At 49.6% G+C, this 21,455-nt stretch overlaps 1 protein-coding gene across 2 annotated transcripts in view; it reads right to left on the bottom strand.

Annotated features, from left to right (window-relative positions):
• RPH3A (rabphilin 3A) overlaps positions 1-20,746 on the bottom strand; it is a 155,887-nt gene extending 135,141 nt beyond the window's left edge. Inside the window, exon 1 of one of the 2 annotated variants that reach the window (XM_054594072.1) lies at positions 20,678-20,746. The gene's annotated coding sequence lies outside the window, so the exon portion shown is untranslated. The remainder of the gene's footprint in view (positions 1-20,677) is intronic. The other variant, XM_054594070.1, reaches the window with a different exon arrangement.
• Positions 20,747-21,455: the final 709 nt, after the last annotated feature.

The raw sequence follows: 21,455 nt of genomic DNA, 5'->3' as shown, positions 1-21,455 counted from the left end.
AGGCTGGCTGCGAGAGGCAAAAATTAATTGGTGACCTTTCCAAAATTTGCTTTCTCCCATGCAAATGCTAGCCCATGGCTGCAACCAGACATTCATCACTTCTCATTAGCAGATTTATAGGCAGATGATTCTAAACACACAGAAAACGAAAACGTGCCCTAATTTAACCGCCCTCCTCCCCTGCCCCGCATTCTTTCTTAAGCTTCCTGATGTTTGGCCGTGCAGTGTGAGCTGGCCACTTTCCATGCCCTGGACACACAAACATCCCACGAAGAATGACAGCACTTCCATGGCTGTGTTTTCTCCCCGCCATCCACGCTGGGGAGCTGGGGGCAGGCAGGATGCATCAGAGGAGAGAGGAGGAAACTGGCAAAGAAAAGGGAAAAAGAATCTAACGCGTGGAGGAGGAGGGAACGTAAGGGACTAAAAGGGTTCCCGCTTGTCATGTTCATCATTCTTCATGCTCTTCCGCTCCACGCCCCTTAGAGATTTCAGGAAGTTACTGAGATTTGCAAAGGGTACTAAATTCCACCGCCACGATCCCCTGCCTCCGCAGAACTCGCATGCACTCTGGTTTCTCTGGCAGTTAATTCAATCAAAGTTTTGTGAACTAAGCATCTACTGCCTCAGACTGGGAGGCTATTCAATGCAAAAAATAGGTATTGGGATTGAGTGCGCGCCAGGATAACTGATCAGAGGAGAGAAGAGGAGGGAGAGAGGGAGGAGGAGAGGAGAGTAGGGCAAGAGAGGGAAGGACAAGGGAGGGGAGGGGCAACTGATGAGCATCTGAGTATGTGTCACACAGCTGTGTAGTGCCGTAGTTAACATCACACCCTTCAGCCAGCCCAGCTTTGAACCCTGAATCCACTATTCCCCAGCTGTGTGACCCTTGATGAGAACCTCGCTGAGCTTCTACTTCATTGTCCATAAAATGGAGTTAATTGCCCAGAAGTGCGTGAGCTGTTGTGAGGACTCAGCCATACTCCTGGCACTTTCGTCGGGACCCAACAAATGACGGGTGTTACCACTGTCACCACGTCCCAGGTGGCAAAGCATTGTGTGTGGATTGGGTTGTAGGGCTGGAGCTGATACTCGGGCTTTAGCCCTTCAATGTCCTCCAGCCATTTCCAGCTGCCAACATCTGCATCTTTGGGAGGCTTTTAACAGGACCACAGAAGCCCCTCTTGTCAGGCCAGCAGAGCGAGAGAAGAGCCAGGATGCTCATTAGTCTCGCCCCCCCCAGCCCCGCCCACAGGGGGAGCCTTCTGCTGCTCCCCGCTCCCTGGCCCACGCGGGAGGCCAGCTCAGTACTGCCCCCATATTGGCCACCCTCCCTTCCCTTGTATCACTCCTGCCCTCTTCTAGCGCCTCCCAGATAAATCGCATGTGCAGCAATCTCTGTCTTAGGGTGTTTCCCAGAAGAGGCTCAGAGAGGTTGAGGCAACTGCCTAAGGACACACAGCTATTAACCAAGGTGGGGGATAGTTTTGAACTAGATCTGTTTCGTTCCCTAAAGCTGTGACCGCTTAGTGTCTGGTCCCCCCAAAACCAATGACATAGCAGCGCTGAGGGAGAGCGGCACCAGTCAGGAAGAATTTCCCTGCATTAAGCAGGAAAAGGCTGCTGACTTCAGCCATATTCTCTTTCCCCATGTTCTGCCAATGACAGGTGCACTTCCTCCAACAGCCTGAATGTCCTCATCTCAGTAGAGGGCGAGGGGCAATAATCCGTACTCTCGATCTCGGGATACTTGAATAGACAATTAAGGAAGCATTTCCAGAGCCCTTGTTGCCAAAAGCAGGTACTTAAAACTCAGAGTCCCGGGAGTGACATCGGGTGGGGCAATTCTGGATTTGCCAGCCCCCTCTTGGAGCCTCACATTAATGTATGAAAGGCCCTGAGAAGTCCCTCAGTAGCGACCCTGTGTAACCCACTGTCTCCCAGGCCTCTCAGGCTACAAAATCCTTTGGGTGTTATCCATTATCAAGGTCCCTGGAGAAACCAGTGTTCTGTGGAACACACCTTGGCAAATGGTGGTTTAGGGATTGATTAGAGGTAAGGACCTTCATCTTGCTTGTTATATAGGATTTAATTAACTTGGATTATCTAATTAACGCGTGTGGATCTGCCCATTGGGATAAGACGTGCATGGGCTTAAGCAGCAAACTTGGTGCCAAGAAGCCAGCACCAACTAGATCCATCAAGGGAGTACCACGGTGCCAACTGGCAGCTACCTACTATCTGTACTCCAAAGCATGTAAGAGCACCAGGTAGACCCAAGAAAGGGCCATCAAGAACCCTGTCTTTGGGCTCTTGCTGTTGATCATGGATTGCGTGACAGGGTGACAAGAGGACTGATCTAAGGACCCCTCCTCAACGTTTGTTCCTCCTGCTACTTCAGAGCCCTGGAGGGCAGGGGCCATCCCTTTCGTCTCTCTGGTACTGCGCCTCTACAAGGAACTCAGGGGCTATCGGCGAAATGAGTGCGGAGCGAGTGGAGCGAGCAACTGAGCGAGCGAGTTCAGCTGTGCCCACAGGCAGCCCTGAGCCCCGCCAGCCTTTACCCGAGCTCACCCCACTGAGACTGGCTGAAAGACAAGAGTGGCCATTTGGGCATGCCGGGCCACCTCAAGGTGCCTGAGATTAATGGCTCGGCAGCCAACACCGCAGGAGCGTGGATTTGCAAGTCTTAATTACATGCAGGGGCCCAGGAGGGATGCTCAGTGACTAAGCCACCTCTGACCCCAGCGTCTCTGGGGTTATTCTTAGTGCGTTTTCTCCTCTTCCCAACACCTCCACCTTCCTCAGGGAAGCAGGGGACAAAGATGGAGCGGAGCTGCACCTCAAACAGGACGAAGAGAGGGCTCAGGCTGCCGGGGGCTCTTTGACTCTGGCCTCGGCCCTCAGGGCTCATGAGGGGGAAGATGTCTTCTTGGGTTGTTAGGCAACGGCTCAGCCAGAGGTGACAGTGGGGAGCTAGACCCTTGCCCAGACCCTTGCCATGACAAATGCCCCTCGAACCTGCCTGGGAAGACTGGGTGTTTCTGATCCAGTCTGTTCCCCCAGCTGAGTGAGGCCTTGGATCAGCATTTGACCATGGGTCTGGGGGCACCTGACAGGTCATTTCCGCCCTGTGTGACTCCGGGCGAATAACTAGGGGACCGAGTGAGAAAGAAAAGGAGGGTGTTACATGAGGTCAAGCTGAAAAGCAGGCCCAGGTTCAAATCCTAGCTTCGCTTACCAGCTGTGTGGCCCTGAGCAAACTGCTTGACGTCTCTGAACTTCAGTGACACCATCTTCCTGTTGTTAAACCCTCCCATCGCCTAGTTCCTGGACCCATTTACACTCCCAAGATTTTGTCTTGGAATTAAGGCATATCCATCACTGGGACTCCTCTCCTAAGATGCAAAAATCACGTGAAAAGGCTGCAACTCAACCCTGAACAATTAAAATCATAAACAACCAGTTGTTTAGCAGGGGCCTGATGGCGGGAGGCAACAGACAGGCGCGTTTTGATTGTGGGAAAGAGGAAGAAGTCCAGGGCAAAAGGTGCTCCCAGAGGAAGGGAGAGCAGGGCCGACACCTGGTGGGGCGGGGGGGTCCTGGCAACAGAATCCAGGCCTCAGTCTCCCCATGTCAGACAACAGAAAATGCAGAGCAAACTTACGAGTACTCGCTAGCTTCCCGACACCCTGCTTCAAACGTCCCAGGTTCTCTCTTCACATTTACAAAAACCCCTTTTACAGATAGCCTACGGTTCTTCAGAGGCTCTGCGGTCTTCGAACAGCACTGGGGAGTGGAGGACACACCACAAGAAGGGAGTAAAGCATAAGAAGTCACTGAAAGGCAAGCTGACCACGCCCCAATGGCTCTGGGTTCTGCCACACTCTGCAGCCAAGATCTCTGTGAAGACACAGCATCCTGGCTTGAGCAGGTCCCTGAGCGGGGCGGGCTGGCTGGCTGGCATGGACACCCTTCCATCCTTTGCTCCCTCTGGCCCCAGTTGGCCCAATGCCCCTGAAACAGTTGCCATGGAGATGACTCCTCTAGTGTCCAGAGCAGGGAGCTGGACTGAGTGGCAGGAGGCCGAGAGAAAGGGATGGCACCAGGTCTGGAGAGTGAGTGCTGGAGGCCTTGGGGACATGATGCCAGGGTTTACCAGATGGCTGGGGGGCGGGAGGCCAGCCCATCCCACGAGGCAGGTCCCCAGCGGTGCCAGGGCCTGCCAGGCTCCCCTCAAAGCTACCAGAAAAACAATGGCAGCAGCAGCAAAATCCACAGAAACACAAGCAGAAAGCAGGCCCTCACCAGATGCTGAATCCACTGGCTCCCTGATCTTGGAATTCCAGCCTCCAGAGCTGTGAGAAATCAATTTCTGCTGCTTGTAAGCCTCCCAGGCTACGGTATTCTGTTAGAGAGGCCCAAACGGATGAAAGCAGAGGGTGCTCTTAGCGCTGACCCTCTGGCCTCCCTCTTAATGGCAGACAGGTCCACCGGATAATGCGGGGTCACCTCCCCACCTCCAGATCCCACCTGTAAAGTCCCTTTTGCTGCGGAAGGCAAGCCTCACGGGTCCCAGGGTTTAGGGCAGGGCTGGATTCGGGGGCTGCTGTTCGGCGGGCCGCGGCTGGCAGCAGCAGAGCCAGGATTCCAACCCTGAGTCTGACTGCAGAGTCTGTTCTCGGAACCACCAGCCTGGCAAGGGCGTCCCAACCCCTCCCCCCAGGGGGATTTCCATAAAGCCAGGCCCTAAACAAACTCGGCCTGGAGACCATCATCCCAGAGTCGCGCCCTCGTGCGTAGGTCCGGAGCGCCCATTCAGCAGAACCAGGAGAGCGGCGGGCTCTGGAGTCAGCCCTGGGCTTCGGTCTCCACAATGATCTCCACCAGCTCTGTGACCTTGGGCATGTCCTTGGGCTTCTCTGAGATCATTTTCCCCATCTGTAAAGGGGGCGTAATTACACCCACCACATAGGGCTACCGTGCCGGTTAAATGAGAGAACAGGCTGAACACAGACCCAGCAGAGTTGGAGCTCGTTAAACTAAAATGATGATTGTTGTTGTTGTTACTGAAAAGGTACAACTTTGTCACCAGCCAGCCCTTCTTGAATAGCCTTCTTCATATCCTGGAAGTTTTCTTTGGACTTCGCCCTGAAGGTCTTAGAGGTTACAATGGAAAACCCCCTGCGAGGGCCCAGACCCTCCACAGGGAGCCCCTGGACCAACAACAGGGCCCCAACCACAGGTGAAACGCTTCACAGAACAAATGCAAAATGCTAGCAACTTCCTGCGAGACAAATGGCCAGGTTTCCACCCCGATTCCCAGGCCCAATAACGGGGTGCACGTTCTGGGACCCGAGGTCACAGCATCCTGAACCCCGATCCCGCTGACGGCCCTTTTCAAAAGCCAGCTGTGGGACATGGAAGCTAAAACGAGAAAGAAGCAGGCGGAATTGTTTCAGCTCTGAAAACGCACTAACAGCTGTAATTAAAAGGCCCCTGGAGTGTTTCCAAATGAATAGCCCACCCCCCAAAAAATATTTTGACAGGCGGGGCTGAATTATTCAATAGGCATTGTTCCTTATTTAAAGCACAGCGTGGGCTGGCAAGAGGTTATTTTGTTTCTACTTTATTTCCTCACCCCCGTCTTTCCAGTCAGGGTTTCCTTACAGTTCCGAGGACGCCACACTGCAGAGCAGGAGGAAATGCAGGCGACAGTAGGATCCTGGTGGCTGCACCTACGTTTGACAAATGCCCCAGCCACTAGCCATATGCACATCCATTTAAATGAAGGAGGAGGAGGGACGGTTACCCTGCTGCAGGCTGCTAATTCCATTGAGGAGACGGTCATTATTTTTCCGGTTTTTTTTCCTTCCTGGCTAGAACAATGCCAGTTACATAAGAGTGTTTCTATTCGCCAGAACGAAACATTAAAGAAACGATGACAATGATTTCTCTCCAAGATGCTCTGAACTGGATGAGTAAAGATCCAGGCAGGGGTAAAATACTCTCAGAAGAGAGGAGGAAACCACTTTCTAGGGCAGAGTAATTACACTTTTCCTGGGATAATAAAAAGAATGCTTGACTGGCTGTGTCTCATAGTGGTAACACGGCTACTCATTTGTCTAAACTCATAAAACTATGGGTTTTATGAACCAGCGCTATCATATAAAAATGAAAAGACATCATCGCAACTGATCAACAAAACTGATGGACAAACTACAAAGTAAAAAAGAAGAATGCTCGTGATCTGCCTAAACCGGCCCCTGGGAGTATTTCTGTGTGCTGAAAAGTTTAATTCTCTAATTGTGCATTCATTGAACAAGAATTTATTGAGCACCTACTGAGTTCTAGGCACCAGGGAATCCGCAATGAATGAGACAACAAAGTCCTCGTCTTCACAGAATGGACATCCCAGTGGGGAGAGGCAAACTGTAAACAAGAATGTATACGCATGAAACAATCTCACACAAATTAACTGTGTTAAGACAAAAATAAAATAATGGAATGCAGAGGGACCGGGTGAGAGGCTACTTCCGATAGATCAGAAAGGACTTACCAAAGGAAGAGCCATTTGAACAGAGAGACTGAAGAGGAGAGGCGCCAGCCAGAAGGAGTGGCAAGTGCAAAGGCCCTGAGGCAGAAACAGAGGGCTATGGGCATGGTGCGGCAGGAGCGAGGGGCGGGGGACGATGAAGAAGCGAACGGAGGAAGACGAGATGAGAGAGGCAGGCAGGGTCACATCATTGCCGCTTTGTAGGCTGTTGGGAGAGCCTGCGTTTTATTCCAAATGCAATCGAAAGCCACTGGTGGTCTTCAAACAAGGATGCAAGAAGGGAACAATTACCCCAGTGGCTCGAGAAACACTTTGGGAAGTTCTGTCACCATGGACACCAAAAACACTGGCCCACTGTGTGTCCCTCTTTGGGGGTTTGATTTTACAGAAAGTGGGATTTGCTTCCCAACGCTGGGATGCTTCTGATCAGCAGGCTACTAGATGGCAGGCTGGTTTGGGGGGCATGGTCTGTGATTTCTTCAACATATATTGTTACCGGGCACCTGTTCCCAGGATTGCTCTGGGGGCTGAGGATACACTCTGAAGAAAGAAGACCCTGCCCATTGTCACAGAGAGCTCAGTCATCGATGCCAGATGGTGGCAGGGGAGGGGGCGTACTCAAGAGGGCAGAGCACCAATGAGGGAGACCTAATGCAGCCCTGAGGGGGGTGAGGTGGCTTCAGAGAGGACGGAAACTGCAGAGCAGGCAGGAGGTGGAAGGGGAAAAGGAATGACGTTCCAGACAGACAGGACATCACGTCAAAGCCCCAGGGGTCACAGAGGAAATGGAAGGGACAGCATGACATGGCTGGAACAGAGGATGTGAGGGTGGAACAGTCAGCAGAGCCTCGTAAACCATACGAAGAAGCTTGGAACTTATCCCAGGGGTCGTAGGGGGCCCCTGCAAAAGATCCAAGCTGCAGAAGGAGGGGACAATCAGGTCTGCGTGTGAGGAAGACCAGGCCGTCTGCAGGGGGAGGAGAGGCTGGCCAGGGTGGGGCGGAGGCAGGAGGCTGGGGTGGCCATTCAGGTGAGAGACGGTAGGAGCCTCAGCTGCAGACGCGCACCGCAGACACGGAGGGGACGGGTCAGGGAGCTGGGGATGAGGTCAATTCAACAGGACTCATGGCTGGTGGGTGCTGGGAGGAGCAGAGGTAGGAGCCAAGGATGACACCTGAACTTCTAACTTACAGGTCAACTGTACAGCGGTGCCACTGGACAGGAAACAGCCTGGGGGATCGGGAACACGGCGCGCTGTCCCACGTGGTAGCTACCAGCCCCCTGCGGCCCCTGAGTACGTGAAGTGTGGCTAGTATCACTAAAGTGAACTTTTTAAAATTTTATTTAATTTTCATTTTAAGACCAAGATCCCGTTTGGCTAAATAGGTCAGGACTTAGTTCTGTGAATCCACTTTGCCAAGTGTAAATTTTATGAACTCTGAATTCAGAGCAAACATGTCTGGTGAAAATTTAGCATCCAAATTAAAATATGCCATAAGTGTATAAAATACACATCAGATTTCAAAGATTTAGTACGGAAAGAAAGGAATTGTGCTTCTGTTCTACATCTCTTTTCAAAGCACACTGTGTATATAATACAGTGTCTCTGCCCTTAAAAATAATCGATACTTGATTGTCGCAATTGCCACCTCGTAAATTCCAGTGCCTGAGAAGGCGGTTCCCGCCGATATCCTAATGAGCCAATATGTCAACGGAAAGAAGGCCTTAATGAATGGAACAAATAACTAACCTTGTGAACAAAAGTGTTCCCCCAAGCACAACATGTGCATTGCTAATTTAATATAATGAATATTTACTAAGAACCCACCTGGGGCAAGGCGCTAGTTCACAGTGCGTATTCATCAACCAGTGCTGTGTAACAGACCGTCCCAAATCTCAGTAGTTTCAGCCAATAATCATTTACTTCTCCTTAACACGTTCCAACGTCTGTCGTCCTCCTTGGATGCGTGGCACCATCACTTTCTCCTCACTCTTTGCGCCACAGCAAGACATCTGGCTGAACCCCAAGTTCAGGATTGGGGAAATACAGGATGTCTCAGAAGTCTGAACGCAGTGTTCAGCTTTAGAAAGTTTGAAAGTACAAACGCTGCCAACTTACAGAACATATCATTTGAAATTAGGGTTCACGTTCTCTTACACTTACTTAGTATTGTCAATTTTGGATACAATACTATTGATTTGTTTTTTTGTTTTTTTTGTTTTTTTGCTTAAAGCCCTCAGATTGAAAATGGCAAATGTTGTCCAAAACAGATTACTGCAAAATCGCATGTTCAAGGGGTTGGCTGGAAGAAGGGACAAAGGAGTAAAATCAATGATGCAGTTTACGACCCAGTGATACAGAGATGAGTGTGCAAGGAGCTTGCATTCTGGGTGGAGGGCTGGGTGGGCACAGATTATGAGCTGGGCCTCAAAGAAACACAAATACATATGAAAAACATTATTATGGGCCCCATTTCAGAAAATTAACATAACCAGGCAGTGTGTGGTTTCCTATGCATCATTTCATTTACTCCCCAAAACACCACAATGAAGGCGGTAGCATTATTGCCATTTTAAAGATATTAAATGTAAAGATCAAAGAGGGGGAGTGGCTTTGCCAAGATTACACAGTATGTGACAGAACCCAGATTCAATCCTAGGTCTGTCTGATTGCAAAGCCTGTGCTCTTAACCCTCTTGAATTCCTGCAATTAAATGTGCCGGTGGTTCAGAGGAGAGAGGAGGAAAGAGAAATCCTTTGTCTCTGGGTCCTGGAAGTCTGAGTTTGATGCTGACAGGTAGAAACATGGGAAAGGAAGAAACAGGCATTGCAGATGGAGAGAACAGAATGAATGAACCTAAAGAGGCAAATGTTCACGTCGCGGAGCATGGGTGGGGAGCAGCGAGTCTGCCGCTTTGGCTTCCTAGGAAAGTGAGGACCAGATTCTGAGCTGAGCCCGGATCCACTGCCGGGGCAATAGGGAGGCATGACGGTTGCAGAGCAGGAGGACAACTTCAGGGCCCCCTTTGTTCGCCATAAAAACAACAGGCCAAAATCACAGCGAGGCATCTGGTGGCAGGGGGAGGAAGGCAGGAGAGAGAAGCCAGGCAGAGTCTAGTTCACTGGTGCTGGCGAAATTCACTCAGGGAGCCCTTTATTCACCGACTCTACGGGTAGAACAGCAGAAGCTGTTTCCTGGTTGGGGGTGGGAGGTGGGGGGCACAGTGGAACTTGCTGCAAACCCTTCAGATGCTCACATTCAGGTAGGTGATTAAAAAGCACTTTTTACAACTGAGTGCTTCTCTTTCTTTTAGCTATGCTATTTAATATGTCTTCAAATTAACATAAAACTGCATTAGCTGGTTTCTTGCGCCAATGGGAGGGGAAAGAAATCACTGCTAGCTTTTTAATATGTCCTCTTAGACTGCAAAGCAAAAAAAAAAAAAAAGAGGGTAATTATGTACATAAGCAGAGTGCTCAATCCTTGCGTTGGAAAAACATTCTGGACAATTTCTCTGGCTTCCATTAATTCTGTGCAACTACTATCTAAAATTATCACAGCCAGCAAAAGCATAGAATAATGACTAGATTATTTAAATAAATTGTATGAGTGTGCTATATAGGCAATCAGAGGGTGATGCATTGTGAAAGCTGGAAGGAACCTCAGAAATTATGTAATCAAACCCACTCCTTTTACAAAGGAATGTAGCCAAGAGGCCAAGCAACTTCTCCAACTCACACAGCAAGCTCGGATCTTTGGAGGCGGGGAAGGGGCATCTGGAAGGAAGGGCAGACGTGTTTACACATGTAAGGTGCCTATAAGTGTTCAAGGCCTACAAGTGCCACTGAACTAAGCACTTGTAATGTATTATCTAAGCCGTGTACCAGTCCTGTGAAGTAAGTACTGCTTTCATGCCCATTTTGCAGATGAGAAAATCAAGATTCAAAGGAGTGTTTTGCCCAAGGACCTGAAACTAGTAAAGGCGGAGCTAGAGTTTGAACCCAAGTCTAACACAAACCTATGCTATGGTAGTTTCCTTCCTTACCTTTCCCATACATACACCTGAGAGCAGAGCTTTGGAATTAGTGGATATCAGACTTTATAATATAGAGAAAAGTTAAATTGTAACCTCTTTTATTATTCTTATTTTTTTTAAGAATTCTTTTTAATTTTTAATTTTTTATTTTTATTTTATTTTATTTTTGAGAGAGGCAAAGGGAGGGAGAAAGAGAGAGAAACGCCAACATGAACGACAACATCAATGGTGTGCCTCTCACATGTGCCCCAGCCGGGGACCAAACTTGTACTAACCAGTGACCTTTCCACTTGGAGGACGGTACCCAACCTGCTGAGCCACACCAGCCAAGGCAACTGTAACCTCTTTTAGAAAGTCAAATTAATTTTTAAAGGGGGATGGTTTTTGGACTGGTTGCCATTAAAATCACCCTCAATGAAATAGGAAAGTTTTATCAACACGTTAGCTAATAGTTAAGAAGACAATTCTTATGCCCCAGGTATCAGCTCTGCCACTTCACAGGCTGTGTTCCCTGGGAAAAATCACTTAACTTCTCTGAACCTCGCCTTCCTCATCTAAATGACCTCAGGGGGACCTGTCTCAGCCACCTGTATAACATACTTACTTAGAACCCCTCTGACCTCGGGGTCCCAGACACAAGGGTCAGCTGTCATGAGAACCTCAGAGCTGATGGCTTGGTAAATGGGCTCCTCACAAGGAACCAACCAACACACGCACACACCCCCGCCCCCCAGGCAGTATGCTGGTGACAGGGAGTCTCTACACCCCTTTCACTTCAAGTGCTTTTGCTACTTGTTTTAATAAAAGTTCACTTTTACCACTATGTTGGGATTGGCGTAGGGGAGCCCAGTCCTATATGGCAACTTCTCTCAGCCCTGCCCCTGCTAAGGGCAGTCTCATTTCTGTGGCAATAAGAACATCTCTCTCTTCCTGCCACCCATTCCCCTCCCCACCCCCCCAAAAGAGCCATCAAGTGTCTGGGATGTTAGGAGACAGGCAAGGAGGCAAAGAGTAATTAAGGGTGCCCTGGCTGGTGTGGCTCAGTGGACTGAGTGCCGGCCTGTGAACCAAAAGGTCACTGGTTCGACTCCCAGTCAGGGCATGTGCCTGGATTACAGGCCAGCTTCTCCCCTAAGGATAAATAAATAAAATCTCTAAAAAAAGAAGGCAGCAGAAATTGAGAGCTCCTTGAACTGCCAGAGAGCTCTGCTTTGTCAGCGCAGCATCATGAAAAAGCTGCGGTGGGTGGGGAGAAAGTGTGGCTGCGGGAAGGTTCAAGAATCTGGTTTGGGGAGGAGTAGTCAGAAATATGGAGGGGGGCCCCAAAACCCTCTTCTCAAGGCTGGGGTGCCACCTTTAAAAATTACCATCACTTACTTGAGACATATTTTAAATGGCATAAAGAATAATAAATGACCCCCCCCCCGCCGCAGCAGATTAAGAAACAAACATCCCCAATGCATCTGAAGGCCTCTCTGTGCTCCCCGCACCCCCCCCCCCCCAGAGGGAGCCTCCATGCTGAACTTGCTGTGCTCGCTCTCACGCGGGCCTTCACCCCTTTGCTGCCTACCTATTCCTTCTAAGTTGCTTTGCATACTTTTAAACTTTATAGAGATGATGCCCCATATGTATTTTTGTACAACTTGCTTTATTGCTCTTGACATTTTTGTTTGTTTCTTGGCCTGCTCACAGACCCCTAACTCATTCATTTTCAGTGACATGAATACAAGATATAGGGGTGAGCAAAAGTAGGTTTACAGTTGTTTGTATGGAAAAAGGCACTCAGGTTATGATTACTGCAATAGCTTTAACGCAAGAGACTGCTGCAGCGCGCTTATTTTTGTCCGCTGCTGTACTGAACCGTCCGTTCTAGAGACCTAACGCACAGGCAGGTTCTCTTGTTTGCAGGTCAAGGAATTCTCTTTTCTGGGTAGTTCTAGACACACTCACTGATCGGCCTGGCCGTCCTGGACTCGCTTCTATAGGGGCTCAATTAACACAGTTCCTCTTCAGAAGAGAACCCAACCGATCAGATTCTTGTGCCAACGGTCCCAATCCAGGGACCCTCCTGACACAGGGAGGAGTCCCCAGCACGGCCCCAGGCTTCCCCGACTCACCGGTCACACACTCACTTCCAGCTGGGCTTTGGGGGATGGGGGTGTCATAGATTTTTAATTTTCTTTGAATAGATTTTTTTAATTACACAAGCAATATATTAAAACCTTCCCCTTTTTGCAAGAACTAAAAGTGACGGATAAAAATAAAGCCCCTCTTGAGCACCAAGTTTCCCAAAGCAGCGCAGGGCCTCTCCCCTGCCACCAGGGGCCGCACTGTGGTCGGCGCGCACGGGTGTTTCCTGGGAATTAGCAGGGACACTGCACTAGGTTGTGGGAAGGGTTTGGGTAGGGGAAGGTTACCGTGAGTGTCGTCCTTCTGTGCGTATGCCACACTGGCAAACAGTAGAAAAAGAAAAGAAATTTAACATACAATATAGTTTACTACAGAATGAAAAAACACCTGAAACCCAAGAACAAATCTGAGAAAAGATAAGCAAGGCTTCTACACTGAAAACGGCAAACATTACAGACAGAGGTTAAAGAACACTGATATAAATGGAGAAATGTCCAATGTCCATGGGTCTGTTAGGGTTTTAATTCTCCCCAAAATGATCTGTGGATCCACTAGAATCCCACTCAAAATCTACTGAGTTTTTTCCATCATTGAAATTTATAAGCTGGTTCAAAAATTTATACAGAAATGCAAAGAACCTAACAATAAATCAAGCAATCTAGAAGGAAGAAAGGGAGAAAGAAGAGGGAAAGAAAGTTGGAAAACTTACCCCACCGGATTTCAACTCTTCCTAAAAGCTATAATGATAAAGATATTGTGGTACTGGCACACCAATAAACAAATAGACTGATGGGACGAATCCATTCCTGAGGCAGAACAGCACATTTGCAGTCACCTGGTTTATACCCAAGGCACTGCCGTAGTTCAGGGGGGTCATGTGAACAAATGGTACTGGATCAATTGGCTATCCATAAGGAGAAGAAACAAAACCTCGACTCCCTGCCTCACACCGTACACAAAAATTAACCCTAAAGAGACCACAGACATACTTAACGTAGTCCTCATCTTGCTTTTCTCACTCAGTGACATATTCAGAGACTCTGCCCTTGTCCGTACATACCACCCGACTGAATCTTTAACGGCTGCCAAGCAGCCCATGGCAGGGTGAGTCACGGCTTATGGCGCTGTTCCCCTTGCTCACGGGTATGTATTCTCTCCCCAAGTGGGACCCCTGGGCCATTTCCTTCAGATCAGTTAGCATCTTCATTATACTTGGATTTCCCAAGTTTCACTCTCAGCTAACATTGGTCTTTTGTGGGTGACCGCAGAGGGTGGGATCAATGCCCTACCCAAATGGATGTCCAGGTCAAGAGTGATGACACCACACATGCGCCACAAAGGTGTGTGAAGCTTCATGACTCCTGCAGTGGGGCTTTCGGGGGAGAACAGGGCGGACACCCAAGCTGGTCTGGAGCGGCTTGCCCAGAGCGGAGGGGCGGGGGGGCTTTGGGTTTTGCTGTGGTTAGGCGCCAGGGCCGGGTGAAGCTTCCTGTGTGCACAGTTGGATCTTCCATCTGTGCCAAAAGAGGCAGCGCACAGGGTTTCTTACTGGCCCGCCCAGATAGGGGGCTCAGGGAGAAGGGAGGGAGAGCACTTAAAAGCCGTCAGTAGTCACACATCAAAGATGAAGTCAGGTGCTTTATTATAATAGATTTATGTCCACTTGGGTAAGCACCTCGCTGTATGAACCACATACTCTCTAGGTTAATAAAAACTCACTAATCAATGTATCAGAGGCTCTGCCTTTAGCTGAGCATGTCAGGTTAGGTTATGGTCCTGCCTCAGTTTCCCCACCTGAAAAACTGCTAAAGAAAGCCACCAAGTGAGAGAGATACCTAAGCTGCTCACTGGTCTTTTACTGAACTCTTGCTATATGCGAGGTACTATTCTGAGAGCTTTGGCATTAATGAATTCTTTGCCGCATAACAACCTAGGCACTAACAGTTTTTATTCTCCCTATTTTGCAGGTGAGGAGACTGAAGCAAAGCACAGGGAGGTGACTTAACAAAAATGCGTAGCCAGTAAGTGGCTGAAACGGGGCTCAAGGCCAGGCTGTGCAGATCCAGAGCCCCAGCTCTCAATCACTAAGCTGGGCTGTGGGCTCCAGGGCAGTGACAAATGCATGGTCCCACTGTACAACTCCGGAATGACACAGGACACGATGTGAGGGAAACCTTCCAGAGCTGCAGGACACGCTGGGTCTTGCGTGCACCTGCCGCAGTGCTGGGCACACAGTAAATGCTCAGAAGAGATCGGTGAATTAATTAATACATTCACACGTAACAATGACAACAGAGCCCAACGAAGCAGCAGCATGTTATCCATGAAGATACAAGACCCAAAGCACTAACATCAACTAAAAAGCTCCAGCTCAAACAGTGGGCATTATTTCAACATCCTGCATTCACTGGTGTGTGTCCAAGAGTGTTAGACCGGGAGAAAATGTCAGCGGTCGCCTAGCCCGAAACCTCTCACTCAGAAGAGGAGGAAACTGAAGACCAGACCGGCTGCGTAACTTTTCCAAGGTCCCCCGGCTGGGAAGCGGCAATGCTGGGGTGAACTTGGGTGTCTGGAAGGTCAGTGTGGGTTCTAGCACAGCAGGTTACTGATCTAGGCATCCTGGAAATCTAGGAAAAGTGAGAGCAGGAGGGAGAAAAACCTTAAAACTTCCTAACCTACCTACGGTTTTCTTTCCCCCCAATTTTTTGAGTTATCTGTGGACCTGCTCATTTCCATAAAGGCTAATAATCTTAATTTTGTCAAGACTCTGCAGAGCGTTCCCTCCCCCTAATACCCCCCAAGGTAAGAACACTTGCAGGAAGAAACCAAAGAACAATGTTTGCCTCCTTATTTAATTAGCTGCCCTTCCTACCTATTAGAGCGCTCGCCAAGAACTTGGATTTCAGTGTTGCCCTCAAAGCCGGCGTGTACTGCAGTGGGTGCAGAATGAAGAAAAGTTAATTCTGAATGTCAGTGGAGTTCCTGTGGGAGAACATGCTTCTGTAATTTACCTTCCTAATCCATTAGCACTTTGACAGTGTAAGAATTTAATAATTTAATCACATCTCACTTCTTGCAAACCAACCTGCACAAATTTGCTAATAAAAAGGCCATCTTGTCTAAACTATATCAACATGCAAACCAGCTAACTCCTATACAAAATAGGAAACTCACGTTAGCTAAGTCCCTCGTTAAAAATGCCTCGCCTGCGGGGGCGGGGAGGACTGCTTTTGTGAAGTCAGAGAGTGTTAAAGAAGGGCTCGGGGAGGTGGGCAAGATGAGGGAGTGGGCTGGGGAGAGAGACAGGCAGGGAGGCCAAGACAAAGACTTGAATGTTAAAATCCAGGGAGACATGGAGAGATAAGCAGAGAGGAACAGACATGGACAGACAGACAGAGGTGTGCAGAGACAACGAGATCAAAATGGAGATTGAGAGGCAGACCGACGGGCAAGGACGACAGAGAAACAGAGGGAGGGGGGAGGGAAATACGCTCGTCCTTCCTCAACTTTAACGCCCACCTAACATCATCCTAACAAACCATAAACAGTCTATCTCCTGGGTTCAGCGTGTCCACCAAGGTCAGAAGCAAGGTCCAAATAAAGTGGGTTGGTAGGATCCCAGACAAGACAGGAGGAGAATGACCAAAGCCGCTGGAGGAAAGCGGGCCTCGCAGGATTCGGCGCCTCGCACCGGGAGGCGGAGCCCCCTGGTGCGCCCTGGGCGTGCCAGTCCCAAAAGCGCCCAGTCTCTGCCTCCTGCCCAGACAGCCCTAACAGGGAGCGAGAGCAACATTCCACACAGCTCTGAAGCACGTCACGTAATCAGAGATAATGGCTGCGGGCTGGGGCAATGCCAAGCTGAGAGCCCACATGCTCTCTCTCTCCATGGTGATCCGAAGACCTGAGACGTGGTCATCAGTGCAAAGCAAAGCTTTGTTTGTTCCCCAGGCTTCGCAGCCAACCTCAGGATTGGCCAGAATTTACTCCACCAGCTGATATTTATACAACGAAGAAAAAAATGATAGTGATAATATCAACAAGCATTTTTTGATGGTTTATTGTGTGGCAGACCCTGGGCAAAACTGTAAAAGAATTCCATCATGCCATGCTCACCACAAAACTCTGCATTTGAGTAATGGCATTTTTTTTTTTAGGCGAAATAACTGAGGCTCAGAGAAATTAAGTGTTTTGTCCAAGAGCGCACTGCTAAGGGGTCAGGGAGACAAATTTAAACCCATCAATCAGCTCTTAACCACAATGCCTCTCCCAAGTCTCTACTATGAAGGTTCATTTAGTTCACAACTGGAGCTCCCAGGGGCCAGGGAAATCATTCTGAAATCCACCACGTTCCCTTCCTCAAAGGGGCTTTGCATATGCTGTTCCCTCTACCCGAATGCTTTTCCTTTCCTCCCTCCCTTCGCCCGCCACGAAAACCTCTTGTTAGTGAAGAATTTCATAAAGGAGAAAGACTGCTGAGGTCATGAGTGAGACTCTGCCCAACAGGAGCGCTGCACCATTCATGACCCTCTCTTGGGAAGTATAAATACGAGTGCAGGAGTCGGTTCTGACCTTGAGATACACCGTGGAATTAAGGGAAGCCCTCTACCGCAAAGTTAAGTATGAATTTCCCAGGCTTTTGTCAGATTTTCAAAGGAAGCTGGATGAAGAAGGATGAAGAAAGATGAAGAACTCACACACATAAAATAAAAATTTTTAATTGGGACATTTCATGTAAAAATCTACACTTTCAACTTTGGTCCCCCCAAAATGCAGTAACACTGAGCCTGTAATTTCTTGTGGTAATGACTGCCTAGGGCTGAGTGGCTGCTGCTCTCTCTAGAGGAGACATGTATTCTCCAACGCACCACATCCCCATCGCTGTTTGATTTTCCTAGCTCATCCTGCTTTACTTGCTGACATTTCATGCCCAGGTGCTGTAAGCAGTTGAGTTTGCAACTCCTAGCTGTCAGAAAGTGGCTAGTTCAGACTAGAATGTGAGAGGCTGGTATGTTTGCCTTTCCCCCCTCCCCCAAGAGGAGTTTATGGAACCTACCAAGATCCCTAATGATGGAATTCAGAGGAGACTTTTTTTAGTTCCTCTCAGACTATGTTTATAACTCCTCACTCTCTCTCCCATTCAGGTTGGACCAAAAGGACAGAAATCCAGTCCCAGGTATTCGGCCTGCAAAGGATTTCTAAGATCTTTCCACATTTCTCTGCATTCTAATTTTTGTTGTTTTGGTTTGGTTTAGTTGTTTTTTTGTTTGTTTGTTAGAATTTGGGGGGTTCTGTTTTTGGATTTGAGGGGGTTTTCTGTTTTGTTTGTACTTTTCCAAGACTGTTAGCTGCTGCCAATGATAGTTTTGTTTCTCTTAAGAATCTTGGCCCTTAACAAAATGGGGAGTGAGCAGCTCCCTCTGACTGGCACATCCTTTTGAAAGCTTCTGTTTTCCTCCATGGCTCTGAGGCAACAATCTCAGCCAGCCACATAGATGGGGTCATACTGAGAAAACCCTGTTTCCTTTGCGTAATAAAATGCAGCACAGTTAGAAACTGTCTCATGCTGGGCCCGTTTTCCTAGCTGCCTGGCACCTGCAAAGGGACAAATGACTTGGCAGGGAGGGGTGGCAGGGAGAGAAACAAAGGCATCCAACATCAGGGTCGGTGATGCTCTTTAGACGACAGGCTTGGGCACAGTGACTTCCGCCGTAACTCCAAGGGGGAGAGATTTGCTGCCGGAGGCTGGTGTCTAAGAGACTGAATCCCTACTTGAGTCAATGACATTTGAGTCAGGACTTTCTGAGCATCATTATGTGAATGGCAGTACGTCCGCTGTGTGGGATGCAAACATGAAGCAGACAAATACAACTCTCAAGGAGCCTGAAGCCTCCTAAGGAAAATCAGACAAAGAGACAGAGAAATGATGAAAAATACGGTTTTCAGTTATATAAGGGACGTCTGCTCCCTCCTGCCAAGCATTTATTCACACTGCTTTTTGGTAAACATTGCTCTGCTCCCCACTGGCCCTACAGCCGCCTGACAGAGAGCACGTACGATTACACTGCTCAAGGCCCTGGATCCAGCCACACCAGAAACCCTCCCTACCAGTCTTTTCTGAGCCCTCAAGCTACAAAGTCCCATTTTGTTTGTTGGTTTGTTGGTTTGTTTTGCCTAAGTCAGCTGAAGTTATCTCTTTAACAAAAACGAGCCCTGATGAAAATATAGACCAATGCTCTTACTTATATTACCTCATTTCATCATCAAAACAGCCCTGTAAGATTTACAAAGAGAGAACACAGCTCCGGCCCCTGAAAAGGGTAAAATCAGTATGGATACTCTCAGTTGTATGGGTAATGTGACCAAACTATCCTAAGGAAAATCCTTCCCGCCACCAAATTATCTGGGGCCAGGTCTGAGCATCAGAGTGTTAAGGCAAGAACTCTGACTACCATCAATCAAGGGAAGAGTGTGAACTTGGAGCCAAGAAGACCTATCAGAAAACAGGCTGCTAAGACTGGTCCAGGCAAAAAGGCCTAGAGCAGCACTCCTCAAACTTCAATACACAAATGGATCAGCTGGGGCTCTCATTAAAACCCAAAGCCCAAAGCAGTAGGTCTGAGGTGGGGCCTGAGGTTCAGCATTTCTAACCAGCTCCCTAGTGAGGCTGCTGCTGCTGGACCAGAGCCACACTTGAAATAGCCAGGGCTTAGACCGGGGCAGCGAACAGCTAGAGGTGTTTAGGACAGAGGTGGCCCTTGAACATATGTTGTTTGACTCATACGGTATTATTAAAAATTTTAAATGTCTGTTAAACCTGGTTTCCCTGTTGTTGTATACATGTGAAACTTTTCATTATAAAAGGTGTTTTAAGTTTAAATTAATTGCCAAAATCTAAAGATGATTTTACATAAATGTCCCACATTCTCCCTTTCCCAGGAAACTGGTGATCTGGCCACACTCCTGCCTGGCAATGGGGAGTCTCCCAGGGGGCTCCAGTGGACCCTCCGCACAGCACGGTGGTTAATGGCAAGCGCTCTGGAGCCATCCAATCTACATTCCCATCCTGACTTGGCATTTTCTCTCCATGTGATCTGAGGCAAGTGACTTTTACCTTGTTGTGACTCAGTTTCCCTGTCTGTGAAATGGGAGTGATTACAAGTAGCAACCTAGGGTGGGGGGCAGTGTGGGAAGGATTAAATAAAGAATATTTGTAAAGTGCCTGGCATACAGCTGGGACCATTATTTATCTGCTGGTCCTCTTATGCTCCTGAGTTTGCACCCCCTGGTTTAGGATACTGCCTGTGAGTAAGGCCAGGAAGACCCCCCCCCCCCACCTCTAGTCATGGAAATTACAGTCTCTGGAAGATGAAACGCCCTGACGTGGGAAGTGCAGAGGGAGGTAAAAATCTGACGCACCCGAGCCGATGCCCACTGTCTCGTCTTCCCATACCAGCACTTGCTGAGTCTCCCCTCCTCCCACACCTAGACCAGGGCCTCACGGGAGGTGGGAGCAGCTGGGTCCAGGCGACCTCTGGGACGGGAGAAGGCGCACACCCAGCACCCTGTGGCTAGTCCCCTGACAGCGTGGGGAACAGAGGGCCGGCTGCGGACACAGGCCGCTGCGCCCCGCCCCAAGGGACCGCTTGCACCGACGACCACCTGTTTTCCGCGCGCCAACTGCCACTCACACCCGTATAGGGACCCGCCCCCCCTAAACCCAGTCGGATCCCGCGCCTCCTCGCCGCCACCAACCAATTCCGTCGTTGCCCCACCCCCAGTTCTAGCGCATCCCTGGGCTCCAGTAGCCCCACTCCCGGGACAGCGTCCTGCGTCCTCCTGCCGCTGCCAGATAACCCCGCACAACTCCCTACCCAGTGCAGGCTGCCGCTCCGAGAGGCAGGGCCCGCGGTAGCCCGTCGCCTTCCCCCCGCAGCCCCCGCCTGGCACACCTTACCCGACCGCAGCGACGGTGGGCCAGCCGTCCCTCCTCCGCCGCCGCCTCCAGCGGTATTGCCTCTGCGAGCACCGCCACCAGCGCCACAAAACCACCTGCGCGTGACCCTCGATCGCCAGCCCCCGCCCCCCGTGCACAGAGACGCACACACGTGCGCGCGCGCTGCCCTCCGCCTGGGAGCCACCGGCCAGAGGGAGCCCGTTAAGGGCCCACTGACACGCCGAGCTCTCGGGTTAGGAAGACCACCGCCCCCTCCACCAGGAAAGTTGTCTCTGCAGTTGGGCTGCTCAGCGGGCGGAACCCGTTCCCACGTCCCTCCCTCCTCCCTGCATTCATTCCCCGTTTTGCTGACCCTCCAGTACAGAGCGCCCCAGGCGATTCGCACCTGCGGTCCCTCCCTCCGCTGGGAATACTTTTCCCAGTCACCTGAGGGTCCACAGAGGAGAATCAAGGGGTGGGGTGCCTGCGGAACCAACCTCCATGTCTGGCCTTAAAGAAACTGCCAGCTCCCACGTGCAGGGTTTTTTGGTTTTTGTGTTTTTTTTTTTTAAATCCTCGCCCAAAGATGAGTTTATTGATTTTAGCGAGGTGAGGGGGAGAGAGGGACCGAGAGGGAGAAGAGAAAAACACCCTTCATATGGGCTCCTACTAGAAATTGAACCCGCAGCCTTTTGGTGTAGGGGGCAGAGGCGCCAACCAACTGAGCCACCTGCTCAGGGAACACGTGCAGGGGTTTTAATCAGTAGCTTTCGGCAGTTTATCTAACCTCTTTATGATC

The sequence above is a fragment of the Pteronotus mesoamericanus genome, unplaced genomic scaffold (assembly GCF_021234165.1).
Source record: "Pteronotus mesoamericanus isolate MK-2021 breed Mesoamerican mustached bat unplaced genomic scaffold, CSHL_Meso_final scaffold_507, whole genome shotgun sequence".
NCBI lineage: Eukaryota > Metazoa > Chordata > Mammalia > Chiroptera > Mormoopidae > Pteronotus > Pteronotus mesoamericanus.
The sequence above is the reverse complement of the archived record's forward strand: the minus strand, read 5'-3'. Positions and strand labels throughout refer to the sequence as shown.